Genomic DNA, 12,449 nt, shown 5'->3' with positions numbered 1-12,449 from the left:
GTAAAAATGTTTCTTAGAACTGTACCAGAAATCTCTCTCACATACCTTACTAAAATATATTAGTCTGTAGTCTCTCTGCCACTAACAGCAGCAGCACCTTCCAGGTATTTTGGGTACTCTCCTTTAACTCTCAGGGCAGGACTGTAAAGCCAGTGTTGTGAAGCCAGGAAGGAACCTCACCCCCACCTGCAGCAGGTTCCTTCTCCAATCTATGTTCTAACAGCTACAGCTGGGACAGAGTCAGTATGAAATTAAACTTGCATACAGCATAGTGCTTACCTACAGCAATATAAAGAGAACAAGCTAGAAATTAGCAAATTCTCATTTAATTTAGTATGAATTAAAAGCATACTCCTACTATCCATGCATATACGTGTGTGTACACATGTATATGTGCACACATGTATATGTGCCTGTATACGCAGAACAGGGTAGGCACTTCCACCACAAACACCTGTACTGGAGGTATTTGTGAACAAACAAGCTTCTTCAAACATAAATACTATTTTCCCAGAACTATATCTGCACAAAGACAGGAAGTTCTTGTCAAGTATCTATTACAAATAGCCAAGAAAAAGTTATCAAAATATTGTTGCAGAAGCACAGACAAAGGATTAAAAACATTTTAAGAGTGAGTCAAAACACAGATCTCCTAAATAAATTTTCCTTCCATTTGCCCAGGTCTTAGTGAACTCATGGGATCTACCCATCAATAGATGTCTAAATGTAAGACTGTGCTTTACGTACATGAAATATAGTTACTAAACAAGAAGCCCAATTTTTAGAAATTCAAACCACACTTAATTAAAATGCCAAATGTATTCTATTTCTATATCTTTATTTAGATGCGTTTACACAATTCTTTTCTGCAGCTTAAATGTTATACCTATCTGTATTTCTCCACCTGCTTTCTTTGGATCCTGAAAAAAGCTTTTCCCAAAAATCACATTTGTCCAGGTGAAAATCCAACGTTACAGAAGCACAATTCATATGCATGCATTTGGATAACATGCTTATTAAAACATACCAACCTATGCATGACATTTACTTACCAGTCTAACTGCAATGATCACCAATAATGAAAAAAAGATTTAATTTTCTCTTCACCACCAAAAAAAGGTACATACCCAGCACAAGATTTTATACCCCTTATTTTAGATGCAAAGCCTTGAAGATCAAACCTAGTGCACCCAAGCACAATGGAAGATGCTCATCACTAAAAATTTGGTCCCTTCCCAAGAAACGGGGGGAATAATTTTTCAAAACATTTATTTCTCCCTTTTAAGCTAGATCTAGAAGGAAACAATTCTTTCTCTAAAAGCCATGCTCCTCAATCTCCCCCAAGTGACTTATGTGATGGGATGTTGATAAACCAGTTAAAGTAACAGCGTTGTTGTGGGACTCAGGACCTAGGACGTAAGGGACATTGAAGTCAGGCACACGGCCACGTCCTGGAGAGCAGCATCCTCCCGGGGCTCCCTGCTGGGGTGGCAGCATGGGCTCCTGTGTGCCACTGTTGGTAGGCCACCTGCTGACGTGACAACAGCCCAAAGGGTAAGGGTGGTGGGGAGGGGCATGCAGAAATATTTGATTCGCAAGAGCTATCTCCATCTCACAAGCCTGATTGCTTATTTTTCTGTCTTATTCTTAATTAAAAAGAAGATACACTTCATGTCCAGAATCTGTATTTTTTGAAGCTTGAATCATTTAGCCTATTAAACCCAAGCCTGTAATATGGGTGCTATTTCCTAAAAACATACAGTAAATGCATTAAATTATTGATAGTCATTAAACAGGAAAAAAATTTAAACAGCTCTCAGCTTTTATCAATCATTAATGCAGTTTCCACTTGCGCATCTCACTGGGTTGCTATCATATAGCACAGAGCAAAGAGTACAAATCCTGAAGGCATGAATTCATTTTCTCTTGACGCACAGTAAAAATATTCTTGGCAGCAGGAGAGAGGCTAAAACATGAAGCAGAATGGTTGAAAGGAGGCTTCTGTCTTTTGCAGTAAACAGGTAGCAATACAAGGGAGCAGCAATTTTAGGGACCGAGGCCCATCCACTTCCCCTCATCTCCTGTAACAAGGTCGTCAATCACCTCCAACACCCGGCAGCCTAAGGCAGTTACAGCCACCCCAACAGTGTTTACAAATTTGATCTCTATTTGAAATATATGTTAATTCAATGGCACATGGAGGAAAAAGGAGCATTGAGGTCAATAGTAAAGCATCCAGCAACTTGAGTGAGATGAAGATTTCACCCCGAGCTGCGATCCAGCTAGCGAGCCAGTAAAACAGACAATGTGCAGAAAACCCGAACTGTCAAACTGACAGCCTCAGCTCAGAAAAATGACGGAGACTGAGACAGTCTCTTGAAGCTATTGTGTATACTAGACTTAATGTTTTTATCAGCTCTGAATGACTCATGTCAATATGGAGAATCTGGAGACAGATGCCAGTCGGTAGTACCTTGCCTGGCTGTGATACGCTGGCTACCAGTGAAGTAAAATCCCATTTTTTGTCCATTTTATGTATAGACTGAAGACCTGCCTTACAAAGCTGCTCTCTCAACTTTCATCCCTTGCAATTTCATTGAAATTCACTAGTTTAAAATGCAGCAAAGAAGGAACACAATCTTCAGCGACAAGCCAGCTATGATTGCAGCATGCAAGGACCTAGCTGACCTACTCCTAAAGCAGCTACTGTAGGTGAGCGATAGCCATAAAACCATCAGTGTGAAACACACAAACACCAGCCCTTGCTAGATATTCAGCCAGTGAAACCTCAACCCTGCAGCAGCTCTGCTACTGGAACCCAAATTAATTTGTTTTAAACTACCTTGTGTCTGTTTAAATGAACTGTAATAATAGCTCTGAAGCATGATACGGACACATCCAAAGCTAAACACAACGCCAAGGACTGCTCAAGAGACATGTGCCCACACCCTGAGCTCACTTAGAAGGTACTAGCAGGAAAAGCTCCTTATAACCAAAGTGTTCCACTCCCCACAATGGCATAAATTCCTTCAGAGAACATTGCTGTTCATTCAGAAAAAAACTGAATGTTAAAGATTTAGAAAAAAGTAGAGAAAGAATCTTCGTCTGCTCCCAAAATTTAAGTCCTATGAAGTTTTGTTTTTTTTTTTTTCCTGAAAATGATTCAAGAATGCACTGAGCCGAGCAACTAGATAATGCCAAATGTTGATACGAAAGTAGCCAGGAAAAGCGGCTGTCACTGGAAAACATTTTCTAGTCTGATTGTTTACAGACAACTATGTTATAAAATACAAAGATATTTATTTCCAACCATCATTAGTGCAAATCTACATCATGTAAAAAAAAATTCATTGAAGACAAAAATTCATTTAAGACATACTTATGTCTTATTATACTGAGTCCCAAGGAAAGTAATACCGTATTTAAAGTAATAATACAAAAGCTATTACATCACTGAATTGGTTTCATGATATATCAACAAACTAAGTAATTCACAATCAATTTCAGTGTATTATTTATCCTTATCTGTATACAAAACTGTAAGAGTAATAGCTGGTCTTATATTAATATAACAGACAGCCACTACCAGCTTTCATACTGGTCCAGGAATCAGCATCAACCCAGAGAGAAGATGCTCGCCTGTCCTTCAGGCCATAAGCAGCATACCACTGTGCTAACCGCAAAGATAAGGGGAACGGAAATCAGGGCAGTGACACGAGGCGCTTGGACCAGCTCCATGGCCGCCTGCACGAAGCCGCTGCCACAGCTGAACGAACCACAGTCTGAGCAGCCAACTATACATCCCCTCCCCACTGCCATCAGCCTCTGAGGCAAGACAAGGGAAAGGGTCTGCTTTGGTTTGGGCTCTTTATTCCTCAAGATACATGTATGGAAAGTCCTTGGAGTTCTTATGCTGGTTTGAAGCACTTCCCTGTAGAACGTGTTGGAATTTTTTTTTCCCCTTGTCCAAAAGTATTAATTACTTCTAACACAACCTTCTAGACAAACCTTGTTTATTATTTTAATTACTTAATCCATTTTCTTTAAAACCACTCAAGTTCACATCTCCTCCCCACCCCCCACCAAGAATGCACATTTCAAGAAGCTACAATTGCTATTGAATTTTGCCTAGTCTGTAAAGCACATTAGCCTTCCAATAAATTATCTGGAATTTTTATTTTGACATAATAATCTGGTCCTCTAGCTAAAAGATGCAGTGAGAGCGTACAAGTCCCTGGCATTTCCCCTTCCTAACCAAAAGCAAGGCTTGTAGAAGAGGACACAAGCAAAAGCTGCAAAACAAACATTCTCAGATCCCCAAATGTAAGTCTCATGACAACTGCAGCTAAGTCAAATGGAAAGCAACTCTGAACTAATAGTTAAAGCCTTTCAAATTCTCATCAGTGTTTGTAAAGGTTATGTCATCAGAGAAGAGAGATAGATCTTCTAGCACAGTATTGCACATTTAACTGAATTATCACAGATCCACTTGAGGCTTAACTATTTGACTTCTGTTAGTTTCAGAAACAGGACCTTTCTGTATTGAATGTCTGGTCTTACATGGCAGTATCCGTGCATACACACTACCTGCCCTCCTTTATTTTTATAAACTGATTCCATGATAAAAGTCACTTAAAATAACAAAGCCAAACAACTGTCAAACCACCACTAATATGAGCTTTCCAACAGGTTTCCATTTCATAAATCATTTGGGTGATCTAGTTTCACACCACCCCAGGGAAAGTTACACGCATAACAGAGAAAATTCGTTATCAATATGCAGAGATCATTTGGCAACAATATCGCTACTAGTAAGGACTTGTGCAGTGGCACTATGATTTCAATGCATTGCGTATGCGGTACAGAAGGGCTGTTCAAAACCAACGGCTTAGCTCCAAGGTTTGCAAAATCAGCGAAAGACAGTTCTGCTTCAGGTGCTCGGTCACCCTTTTCCCCCTGAACCAGTGCATGGTTGGCGTGAGGAAGAGCATAGAGCACTAGCGCTGGGTACTAACTTCCTTCTTTTACTGAGAAAGTAATTTCAATCCTTTTTGGAAGATTTGCTGATGATCCCAAGGGTCTAGCCAGTTCAGAGACCTCAAAAATGAAAGATACTCATTTATTAGTTCAAACTTGTTCGTGCACCATGTTCAAAGACAGTGCTAGGAACATCATTCTTATTTTCCGCACTACGCATGTGTTTTCAGGTATTTATTACATTAATGCTTCACATTATTTTCCCGTAATAGCCCACATTTTAACTACTGTTGACATTTTCCTTGCTTTTTAAAAAAAAAAAAAAATTTTCTTGTTCTGTTTACCAGTTCCAATGTTCCTTTCCTTCATGAAAGGCTTCTGCTATCAGTTGTCAATGGCTGAGACTCTGAATATTAGTCTACCAGAAGAGGAAGAAAATCAGCGAACCATAATCTGGGTGTGCATATATATTTGGCTGTATTTCCCACCTCCAATGCATCTGCTTGTCCTGCAGCTCAGATGGTCACAAATAGCTCTTAATCAATACTTTTCCTCTAGAAATTCATCCAAGAGCTAATTTCTCATTACAAGAAATTCAGCCGCAGGAAATTTCATCAGAAACCAAAGCAGAGGCCAAACTGACTGTCTCCAAAGGACCCTTTACAAGGATCATCTCCTGAATGAAACTCTTACTTTTGTGTTAGGAATAGCAGAATTGTCAGTGTTATGGCTGCACAACATGGATGCCTGATACAATATGATGCCGTTCATGATCTACAGCATATGCTTCCCCCGCCTCCAAGTTCAGACGCTTTTCCACAGCTCCTATTTCCCATGTGAATTATTTCCTCCTCTAATCAAAGAATTTGAAATACTTTAAAATAGAATAGGAATGAGTAAGAAGTATTTACTAACTGGGTATCTGAAGTTATCAACCAAAACAAATATTACAATAATTACAGCTATAGCTAATGTCAAACACAGCACTACGATTCCACTAAGAATAATTCAGCTGAGCTTTTTCTGTGAACAATAACCAAAACCACAATAGTCAAGAGAGGAAGTTCAGGATCAAGGACAGAAACAGGTAACCAACAGAGCAGTCAGGCCGTGAAGTGCGCAACAGGTAACCAACCCTCTTTCAGCCAGAGGCTCTGAGTCTGTAAATAGCACCGTGGTAGGAATCGCTTGACTTCCCTGGGCTTTGTACAAGACAATTAGCAGAAACAAGGCTTACGTGGCTGATCCTGCATCTCCCATTTGGTTCATCCTAACTTTCACATGTCGGCAGTAATCTCTTACAAATATCAGCTGGAGTTTACACTTGAAGAATTCCAATTAACACAGACCAGAACCATTGCATTTCTCTGGAACACGCATACAAAATCCCTGGCTTTTTTCTATGGCATCACATGCTCCCTGCTCTCCCAGCCAGCATCCTGATGTACCCCACACTACTGCAAATGTCTCGAGCAGATGGGGCAGGGACAGTTGATGGTTTTGTCACCACCTTGGACACCAGTTTAGAATACAAAAGTTAAAAGCTGCATTAGGTGCTCCATTTATGCTGTCTGTGTGGCAAGAGTTGAATCAGTGGTAGAGAGTTTTCAGATAGATGTGGGAAAAATTTTTCAACACTACCTATGTGATTTAGAAGGCCAAATCTCACTGTGTCTAAATCATTTAGATAGATCAAAAAAGCCACTCCTGGCCTTTTGTTGTTATTCTATTAGACATAACTACAAACTATTACCCTAAAACTTATGCACGAATATCACTTGTCAATAGTCCTTTAAGAAGAAGAAAAAAGGTGCAATTTTTACCAGTCAGACTGTGAGAGAATTTCCCATCATGCTGTGGCACGTATGCAAAGCTTCTCAGCAGCTTGTTCCACTACAATGGATTTGCAAAGCAAGAACTGAGGGGATTATTTGATTCAGCATCTACTCAAGTGGCCAATTCCTTCAGCAATCAATACTAATCAACAAGCTAAAGCCTTGTAAGAAAAATCAGACAGTATTTGAACCCTTCCTGCTGCAGCAAGCAGGGCTCTGAGGCCTTGTAGTCCAACATACATCTCAGATGCTGCAATTTTGGAAGATCAATTTAACCTGGGATTTAAAAGACACCCTATGCTTCTTTCCAAATGTCAAAACACAAAGCTCACCTTTTCAATGGAATTCTAAGAAAAATATGTACGTACAAACAACTTGGGTCTATTGGTCTAACTATTTGTTACTTCACATTTCAGCTGTGCAGAAAAGACCTTAACATGAGGGGGGGACGGACACACAGTGATTAAAATAAGAGCAATGCATTTAAGAGCAAAACATGGGCCATCCTTACACATACAACTTTTGCCTTAATAACATCAGGAATTTTACTTTTTCCTAGTATTCTTATCTTTCAGAGTGAGTTCAGGGATTCTTAAGAGACATGAATTACATGGCTATGGGGAAAGCAGAGTGACAAAACTTTAATAACAACTTAGGGGAAAAAAACACCTTTGGGATCCTTAGGGAAAAAAAACCAAACATGAACAAAAAACGCACACAAAAGACATTTAGGTTAGGTTTTTAAATGCCCCTTTTGTTCAGTCAAAGCCCACGTCTTTTATATTTCCTTCGGCATCATATTAAAACAGAAACCTTCAGATCATCAAGCAGATCAGAGGGCCTTTGGCATCTGTTAAGACCCAGTATCCGAGCTGTGTTTTAACAATCCTGTCAGCTTTCACTCATCTGTCTTACAGAAGCAGAAGTACACAAATCTGTTTTCCCCTCCATTATATGGTCACTCCAAATCCCGCTGCAATTACTAAGTAATTCTTGGCATAGCTGTATGAGAGTGACCAAACCTGCATTCAAGAGAATAAATTGGCAGGCAAACTGTGTTGACTAGGTGGAGGGGGAGAGCTGGGAACACAGTGTTTCCAGGAGTGCCACACACTTCGATGATAGGGCAGAAATGGGACGATGTAATTATCTGGTAAAACAGAAAGGCTTGTCTGCGTTTATCATGGGACAGCTCGTTTGGATGCAGGAAGCATGATGACTCCAGGCTGTATGAACAGGCAGATTCAGAAGGAAGAGTACTAAGGTTTGGGATTCCTAGAAAATAGCTGAAGGAAAAGGGTGATATCTGTGCATGTGGACTGTTCTGCAGCAGTAGGTCTGGCAATGAGGAACAGTTGGGCAAATCTGAATCAAAAATACCAGCTTTCACAGCAATTCACCTTCAGACCCTGCAAAGTTTGACACACTGACAAAACCAGGATTTCCTATTTTAAACAAAGCTTAACAGCAATTCAGACATATATTTAAGTTACTGTGAAAAACAGATGACCAAACATTAAATCCTCCACGCTGAGCCACTGCTAATCTGCTAGCGCACCTGATGCTCAGTTCTCTGCCCTACTCTTCATCCACCAAAACATACAGAAATCATTCCTAGCAGACAGGTCATTTCTTCCACAGTCCTTTTAAGTCTCCAGACAAGTGAATATAAATATGTATACATTTGTGATATATCCATGTTTTTAGAAGTTTAATATATAGCTACACTTTGTACCTATTTACATGCACTTTCCACATACATTCATGCTTGTTTATGCGGAATAAAAGCTCAACATTTTAGAAACGACCAAGTTACAGTTTTTGCACTAGGCAATGATGATTCAAACCTGAATATTTCATAGTGGTGAATCACACTGCCAAGTCTCTAGGGACCAGAGCAATTTGAATTGGCATAAATGAATGTTTCCCAATCTTCTTCTGCTTCTGTAATGAGTTATGTTCCAGCACTGCCAATCACTTCTCGGAAGGCAGACCCACTCTCCAGCTTTTTAGCTATATTAACCACTCACGAGTGCTGGGAAGGCTCTGCTTGCTTCCACATGTGCAATTGCTGCTGTCTCACAATAGCAGCCCATCTGCACTTTGGACTTTTAGCCAAAGCTGTCCAGGCGCTTCCTCAGCGCTTTCCTGACCCAGGTCTGCGCAGAGCTGAGGGAGGGAGAAGCTTCAATACAACAGAGCCCATTCTCCTGTCAGCTTTTATTTTCCCAAATCACCAAATAAAATAATTTCTAGATCAGCAAAGATGGAAAAAGAATGCAAACAAAGCAGTTTCAATCCCTGTACCCACATTTAAACTGGCTGCCCTCAAGACCCAGACTGCAAGCCTTTTCACGCCAGCAGCTCTGCTGAGCAAGTCTCTGGAAGCCTTCTGATCTCAAATGTTAACACATTCCCCCACTGATACAAGTTTAACCTCAAGAGAAGAGAGGAAACAAGCTGCTACGCACAGATTAGAGCTGATGAGCAGTAGGTAATGACTGGAGCTGTGTCAAATCGTGGTTACAACAACTTTTTTTCCAGGTACATATGGGTTCACACACTGAAGTTTCCTTTTGAGCTTACTGTGCAAATACCTGAACTTCAACCAAAACTGTGCCAAAAAAAACACTTGTAGGGACTTGCCTGAATGGCACAAGAACCTTCTGGCAAACATGGGCATAGTTTTGCTTGGAGGGTTCAAACAAGTACACTTGCAGATAACTAAATGGAATAGGAAGTTAAACTGTAGACTACTAAACTCAGACAATTTTTTCTTCCAAAAGATTGACGTGACATTGCCAACCTGCTGTACGGTGATGTACTAGTTCTACAGTTAATGAAGACATTAAAAATTTTGTTTCTACGTGAGCTAACAGAGCCAAGACAAATTTTGCTGACACCTAGCTTTGACTTTTTATATATGTCACACAGCTTCTCAGCCTCTAGTTCTAGCAGAACATTTTTACTTCTACCTTAAAGAACCGTGTTTAGAAGATTATTAAAATTGCTGAAAAGACACACTACTTCTAGCTGGTATCCTCTCTCCTATTACCACCAGTGGATTTATATTATCAGATTGCTGTGGTGGGGGGGGGGGGGGTTGGTGGGTTTTTTTGGTTTTGTTTTGCGGTTTAGCTTTGTATTTGGCATTTCTTAAGGATCCTTAGCACAAAATCCAAGGTTGAAAGACTCTAGGCCACAGATTGCAAACAGTGATGAAAAGCACTGAAGTGTATTGATTTACTAAGATGTAACAGGTGTCATTGCATTACAAACACAGTGATTCTGAGTGTATGCACATCCCACTGTGTTGGTTCCATCAGTTGCCATTAAAAAAAAAAATCAAAATAAGTCTTTACACTTATTCTAACAGCACCAATGTCAGTCTGTAAAGTCATTGTATTAAGTAGAGGAGTTATCAGCAATTTAAGTTTTGTTCGTGTATGCAGAAACAAGAGAAAAGGGAACTTGCAATGGAAATTACTGGAGGTAATAACCTAGTAATAGAAAGGCCACAGCATTTTTCCTTTATGTCAGGTCCTAGCACCCCAAATGCTAACAGCTGTCCATTAATACATCAGTCTTGAGGCCTCATGGAGAACCTCTACTCCTTGCAACTCTAGCTGTGCAGAGAGTAAGCATTGGTATCTCTCTGAAGGATCTGCTCCTCCAAAACTGTTTACAAGCCCCTAGGAGTGGTGGTCTTACTCCAGCCCTTTTTATTACTAATATTTTAGAGTCACATACAGGATGCACTATTTCCTTGATCAAATTTTCACAAGTTGAAACTTTAGCAACACCCTGGGAGAAAGCCCAAAACATCTACATAAATCAAAACCACACTGAACTTGTATCCAACAGAGCTCAGTTGTCCGTTTCCTGATGGCTTCTATCTATCCAACAAATTACAACCAATTAAGTCTCTTGCAAGGAAAGTTTTTGTTTACAGCAATGCTGAGAAAAAAAAAAAAGAGCTAAGAGGCATTACTCCAAATGTATTAAAATAATTAGTCCATCCACAAACACCACTGGAAATTGCCTTTGGTTTCTCCAAAGGACATTAGTTTTGTTACTGTATGTAATTATAGTAATCAAGAGTTCCTAACCAGGTTCTGCAAACATTAGGTTGGTTAAAATACAGAAGATTCAAGGAATTGTATTGTTTCTTACAAATCCTAGGTCCTTCCTTTCCATTTCATGCTCAAAATAAAAAAGTGCATTTTGCAGTCATACTTTTTTAAATAAATAGAAGTGATCAGCTGTTTATTCTAAGATGTTTCCAATGTAAAAGCCTCACATATGCCAAAGAAAAACACAAGTCTATCAGCATCATACTGCAAGAATGCTAAAGCCAAAGCACAACTTCTATATAGAAGCTAAAATTCATAGCCACACATCCAGAAAGGTGAGCTAAGCAACCTTTGCTCACCAGTCAGAAGCTAACTGGACTAGCAACCCTAAAAAACTAAATTCAGAATTTATAATTTTGAAAATGCGAGCCTAGTAATAAATAAGTACTTGGAATCTTTACCATGCTTTTCCAATTCTAATATCTCCTCACCATTAATCTAATGCATTTTGCTTTCAAATTATGAAGACTTTATGTTCCTGAGAAAAACTTAAATTAAAAAAACATTTTAACACCTGATGATATACACAAGCTTTATTTCCCTTGCAACAAAACTCTGTTGACATTGTTGAATACACAAGCACTTAAATTTACACATCAGATCACAAGTAAAATCCCCGCTGTACTGGAGTCAATCACATTTTTGGCATTGACTTCACTAGAATCCAGATTGCAAGTGCTGGCTGCATCAGATCAATAGTTTTCAGAGCCTCTGTATTTTGTTTGTTTGTTTTCTTGTACTATTCTTTCAAAGCACAAGTAAGATGCCCTGACATTCATGGCATTAAGAGAAAACACAAACTGTTAAAATTAACACAACGAACATGTTAATCTAACGGTTAAATCAGAAAATACTTTTTGAAAAGTCTCATCATGATTACATGTGAATTACCATTGATGAAAACAGGTCACACCATAGTATTATAAAGGCCTTAATTCACAGTATTCCACAACCTATCAAACAACTGCATCTTTCTCACAGAGATTGCAGTTGAAAGAGGAGCACAGGAAAGAAGCAGACACCTAATCATCACGACTTGCAATAGGCACCCCCAGAAGTCAGCAGCAGAACCAAGCACATAGCTTATTGTCCTGCCTACACTGCTTCTCTCCATATTGCACTCATCTGTCCAATCTTAATGGCATAACACACATTAACAGCTCTGTTAGAATCCAATGCTACATTTTATACTCTTCCAGACAGAATGTAATAATACCTCAGCTGTAAATACTGCATTTTGATGCACATAACCTGCGACTCAGATAACCTCCGCTGCTTCTCAGATTTTTCTAAAAGCAGATTGTCAGATAACCATAACTGAATCAGGGCTAGGGAGCCACGCAGAACAGTAGCAGCACATCACAGAGCAAGCAGGGTGCTCTGGGGTAAAACTCCTTTTGTATTACCTGTGTGTTCCCCTCACTCTGTTTAAACAGGCATTCATCGCTAGCCTACATTCAAGAAAGCATTGTAATATATTAAAGAACATACTTTTCAACAGACT

General features: G+C 39.5%; 1 protein-coding gene across 4 annotated transcripts in view; it reads right to left on the bottom strand.

The window, feature by feature from the left end:
• The window catches only part of ZMIZ1 (zinc finger MIZ-type containing 1), a 361,162-nt gene that overhangs the window by 312,896 nt on the left and 35,817 nt on the right, over positions 1-12,449 (bottom strand). The window lies entirely within an intron of this gene.

This window comes from Grus americana, chromosome 7 (genome assembly GCF_028858705.1).
Source record: "Grus americana isolate bGruAme1 chromosome 7, bGruAme1.mat, whole genome shotgun sequence".
Taxonomy (NCBI): Eukaryota; Metazoa; Chordata; class Aves; order Gruiformes; family Gruidae; genus Grus; species Grus americana.
This window is presented reverse-complemented; position numbering and strand designations above follow the sequence as displayed.